Below are 6,003 nucleotides of genomic sequence, written 5' to 3' on the forward strand. Positions count from 1 at the left end.
TAACTATTGTTGCATTCAGACAGATTGGGGTAGGGTAGGGTATTTACAAAATTTCTAGCTACTAGCAGTGGGAAGGTTAGTTTGATGGAAGGGGATGCATCTGTAGATAGTGTGACTGACCACATAATGTATCCTCCAAACACGGACATTTCTGAGAGTCAAAAGGAGCACTATTAATAATACTGGACCAACAAGCATGAATTGTGTTGTCCCAGACAATCTGGAACATAGGGTCACCTTAATCCTAGCTCCCTTTTGTATTACTCTAGATATATAAACCATAATTAGGGAAAACTTGTGAAATGTCTCTATAAGAACATCGATGAGGTATGTACCAGTGCATTTTATGCTGCTCTGCTCCAAATTCGCCCTCCTTGGCCCTGCTTTGTGATCCTGGAGCTGGACCCTGAAAGTATTTGTCTTCTGTCAGCTGGTGCCACTGTTAGATCTTGTCAGTAGAAAGTGCTAGAGGAACACTGAAGGGACTTCTCTTCCTAGCTCACTGCCTTTCTTCTGGTTCCTACAGCACAGCTGCCAGTGGGCGGCTTCCCAGTGAGATTTTGCCAGCACCCAGCAGAGTCTCTTGCTTGCCATCCTCAGCCTGCAGCGCCTCAGCAAACTCCTCCACCATCCACAGGCCCCAGCGCCACCCTCACCAGTGAGGTCTGAATCTCAGCCTTGGTGGGGAGGGAGCGTTTGTTGCTTCCTTGGGTTCCCTTTGGCAGCCCCAGAGGTAGTGGCTGCTCCCTTTGTTATTCCTGAATTATCTAGAGTTCCACTTACCCTTCTTAGTAATGAACACTCCTTTACTAGTTCATAATTTTTTACATTAAATTTTCCCTTTTGGAAGTACTGGTATGTCTGAATCCTGACTGATACAGGATGCACTAATCATTTCTTTTCACTTGTTGGAGAACAACATCCTTCAAAGAACATGGAGAACATGGTGGTTGGTGGGTAAAAATAACACACATAGTTCTTACCATGTGCTAGGCACCGCTCCAAGAACTTGACACCCTATGAGGCAGTTTCATCCTCACAGCAATCCCATGAAGCAAGTGGCATTCTCATTTCCTTTTACCGATGAGGAACGTGCAGCACAGTGAGATTGTGCAGTTTCTCAAAGCACGTGGTAAAGCTAAGATTCAAATACAGATTGTGCAACTCAAGAGTCCATGCCCTCAAACCATACGGAGTAGATGGCTCATTTTGCCACCTGGAGAACAGTGAGTATGCCTGGCCTTGACAACTGTGCCTCTCGGGGTCACCCACAAGAGAGGCTCTGGTCAGGCACACAGAAGCCTGTGTGATGGTGGCCAAAGTGTTCCAACTTGAAATATGGGAAAGACCAGTTAAAACTATACCCCTAGAGAGGTGAAAACCACGACCCAGGCATGCTGGGCGTCCGCATGCCTAGACTCCCCACTGCTGAGGAATGGGGAGGGTTCCTCCGTCAATCCTGGCAAGGGATGGACCCAAACCTATTGGACCAGATAAAAGACTTGGAGGCCACAGCATAGATGATGATGGGAACTTTCCTGTGAGAGGAGGAAAGAGTTTCAGTAACACTCAAGATGTTCCTTAGGTCAAAGTTTTGGGGGCAAGTAGGAAAGCCCACCTTGTGGGGCTGAAGAAAGACAAGGAACTGGAGTAAAACAACCTAGGTTCATGTTTCCGCTGAACCAACTGGTGGAGTGACTTCAATAGCTGTCCATTGATCGTATCCACCACAGCTGGCTGAGCCATCCTCCTACTGACGGACATCCTAGGCTCTTTCCTTGTGTGGCTATTACAAGCTGCTAGGAGCATACGTGTACAAGTATTTTTATTTTTATTTCTCTTGGAAAAATATAGAAATGGAATTGCTGGGTCATAAGGTATGTTTATGTATAGTTTCTTTGTTTTTAACATTTTTATTGTGGTAAATTACACATAACATAAAACTGACCATTTTTAAATCGTACAATTCGGTGGCATTTAGCACATTCACAGTGTTATGCAACCACCACCACTAGTGTTTGTTTTTTGGTTTTCTTTTCGTTTTTTTGAGACAGAGTCTTGCTCTGTCGCCCAGGCTGGAGTGCAGTGGCGCGATCTCAGCTCACTGCAACCTCTGCCACCCACGTTCAAGTGAATCTCTTGCTTCAGCCTCCCAAGTAGCTGGGATTACAGACACATGCCCCCATGCCCAGTGAAATTTTGTGTTGTTTTGTTTTGGTTTGGTTTGGTTTTAGTAGAGACAGGGTTTCACCATGTTGGCCAGACTGGTCTCAAACTCCCGACCTCAAGTGATCCGCTAGGTTCAGCCTCCTGAAGTGCTAGGATTATAGGTGTGAGCCACCAAACCTGGCTTTTTTTTATTATTATTATTGTGGTAAAATATACAGAACACAAAATTTACCGTTTTAACCCTTTTTAAGTGTGTGATTCAGTAGCATTACATTTCCATTGTTGTACAACCGTCTCCACTATTCATCTCCGCAACTTTCTTCTCATCTCAACTGAAACCCCAGACCCATTAAACCACAGTTCACCACTCTTCCTCTCCAGAGCCCAATAACCACTATTTTACCTTCTATCTTAACAAATTTGACTATTCTAAGTATTCATAAAAGCGGAATCATGCAATATTTGTTCTTTTGTGTGTGGTTTATTTCACTTACCATAATATTTTTAAGGTTTATGTATGTTGTACCATCTATCAAAACTTCATTTCTTCTTAAGGCTGAATACTATTTTGTTATATGCTATACTACATTTTATTTATACATTCATCTGTCAGTGGACAGTGGGTTGTTTCCATCTTTTAGTTATCGTGACTAGTGTTGCTACTAACATTGGTGTACAAATATCTGTTTGAGTCCCTGCTTTCAGTTCTTAGGTATATATCTGAAAGTGGAATTGCTGGACGATACAGTTAATTCCATGTTCAGTTTTTTGATAAGCCACCCTACTGTTTTCCATAGCAGCTGTACCATTTTTACATTCAGAGTTCCACATGTTCATCGACACCTGCCCTTTCGTGTTTCGGTCTGTTGTTGCCGTTGTTGGTATAAAAGCCATCCTAACGAAGGGAAGCGCTGTCTCACTGCAGCTCTGATTTGCGCTTCCCTACTGATAGTGACGTGAGCATCCTTTTATGGGTTTATCAGCCATTTATATAGCTCGTTTGGAGAAATGTCTATCAAGTCCTTTGCCTATTTTAAAAATTGTGTTGCTTGTTTTTTTCTTGTTGGGTTTGGGGAGGTGTTTTATATTCCAGATATTAACCCTTATCAGATACATAGTTTGCAAATATTTTCTCCCACTTTGTAGCTTGCCTTTTCTCTCTCCTGATAGTGTCCTTGGATGCACAAAAGTTTTTAATTTTGATAACGGTTCTATGTTTGGTGGTTTGGTTTTGAGACTGGGTCTATCTCTGTTGCCCAGACTGAAGTGCCATGATGTGATCATAGCTCACGGCAACCTCAAACTCCTGGATTCATGCAACCCTGCCTCAGCCTCCCCAGTAGATGGGACTACAGGCATGCCATAGCCACCACTGTCAGCTAACTTTTTTTTTGTTGAGACAGGGTTTCACCATGTTGACCAGGACGGTCTCAATCTCCTGACCTTGTAATCCGCCCACCTCAGCCTTCCAAAGTGCTGGGATTACAGGTGTGAGCCACCTCCCCCAGCCTGATTTTTTTTTTTTTAATTAGAGATGAGGTCTTGCTATGTTTCCCAGGCTTGTCATGAACTACTGGCCTCAAGAGATCTTCCCACCTCAGCCTCCCAAAATGCTGGGATTACAGACATGAGCCACAGAACTCGGACCCTATGTTTGATTTTATAAGAAACTATGGAACTCTTTTTTTTTCCAAATTAGTTGTGCCACTTTATACTCCCACCAGTGATGCTGGGAGTTCTAATTGTTTTACATCCTCACAATGCTCAGTGTTTTCATCTTTAATTTTAGCCATTCTACTGGGTGTATAATAGTATCTGATTGTATATTTAATTCGTATCTCTGAAAACTAATGGTGTTGAGCAATTTTTTGTGTGAGCTTATTGGTCATCATCTGTATATCTTTATAAAATGGTTGTTCAAACCTTTTACCCGTTGTTTTGTTGATTTTTATTTGTCTTCCTTTTTGTTTTTAAATTTTGGTCTTTTTTTTTTTGAGATGGAGTTTCGCTCTTAGTACCCAGGCTGGAGTGCAATGCTCTCAATACCCAGGCTGGAGTGCAATGGCGCGATCTCGGCTCACCCACCGCAACCTCCACCTTCTGGGTTCAGGCAATTCTCCTGCCTCGGCCTCCTGAGTAGCTGGGAGTACAGAAACGCGCCACCATGCCCAGCTAATTTTTGTATTTTTAGTAGAGACGGGGTTTCACCTAGTTGACCAGGATGGTCTCGATCTCTTGACCTTGTGATCCACCCACCTTGGCCTCCCAAAGTGCTGGGATTACAGGCGTGAGCCATTGCGCCTGGCCAAATTTTGGTCTTTTTTAAATTAAGTTGCAGGAGTAGCTAAATGCCTTTGGGTCAGTCATTGATTTTCTGTTTCCTTATCGGTAGGTAGCAAGTATGAATTCCTCCATGACACCTGGGCAGTAAGAAATGCCAAGCTTGGTCACTGCTCACAGTACCCAGGACTCATAAGAACCCAGGCATGCCTACTCCTATCCAAGGCATGCAGGATCCATGCCAGAAAGAATGAAGGAAATGCCAGGGGCTATGGGGGCTGGGAGGAGGACACTAACACAGAGATTTCAAGGAGGTAGCATTTAATGGCCCCTGGCAAAAAGGAGAAAGAGGACGAGGGAGCTGAAAAATGTCTTCATGGGAGAAAGGAGGGAGGGAAGACAGGGAGGGAGGGGTGACTCAACTGGCCCTGGAGCAGGGGAAAATGGAAATTTAGCAGATATATAAGCTAAACTGAAATCTCAGCACAGAGCTGGCCTATGAATTTCTCCCAGAGGGACCTTCTGCCTTCAGGGTAAAAGGGAAACAAACTTCCTGTTCTGTTTGCAGAGAGCCCTGAGGACCTGACACTGACCACAGCCAGCTGAGGGGCCTCCTCCTCCGCTGCCCTATTCTGCCCTGCCCTGTCCAGCAGGGTCTTAGCTGTGGTAGCTGGCTCCATCCCAGGGCCAACAGCCAATTTTGATTACATTAAGGAGGCAGTGCATTGGGGGACCAATAGGTTAGGTTCTAAGATCAGGATAAAACTGATCCTGATCCTCCCTGAAGTACAAATCACAACCATAAACAAATGTATTATAATAGAGAATTAAGCTTATGAAGATATATCAGTTAGGGGACAGAATCTATGCCAATTATTTAACAGAGAGAATGTAATATGGGGAATTGTTAACTAGGCTTATGGTTATTAACTAGATAACTGAAAAGTCAAAAAAAAAAAAAAAACCTGTCCTATCACATAAGTTAGCAACTGCAAGAAGCAGCTACCCACTTGGGCTGAGAGAACAAAGGGAGACGTTTAATCACCAAAGCTTAGAAGATGGAGGAAGGGCCCGCTGCATAATTGAAACTCAGACTTCTGAGGACGGGCTCCAGCATCTGCACTGGCATCTCCGATTCAGTCACTTTAAAGCTAATTCTGCAGGTACTGGGAACACTGAAAGGTAGGTCTAATAACTGCTAAGGGAGGCAGGGCACAGTGGTTCGTACCTGTAATCCCAACACTTTGAGAGGCCAATGTGGGAAAATGGCTTGAGCCTAGGACTTTGAGACCAGCTTGGGCAGCACAGTGAGGCCCTATCTCTACAAAAAATTTTAAAATGAGTCCAGTGTAGTAGTGCGCACCTGTAGTCCCAGCTGCTTCAGGAGGATCACTTGAGCTCAGGAGTTCAAGGTTGCAGTGAGCTGTCATTGCACCACTGCACTCCAGCCTGGAGCAACAGAGTGAGACAGCTCCAGAGTAAGACCCCTATCCCTACTACTACTACTACTGAAGTATTGAAATGTGAGATTAGAAAATTAACATAAGACAAAAG

The sequence above is a fragment of the Callithrix jacchus genome, chromosome 14 (genome assembly GCF_049354715.1).
Source record: "Callithrix jacchus isolate 240 chromosome 14, calJac240_pri, whole genome shotgun sequence".
NCBI classification, from domain to species: Eukaryota; Metazoa; Chordata; class Mammalia; order Primates; family Cebidae; genus Callithrix; species Callithrix jacchus.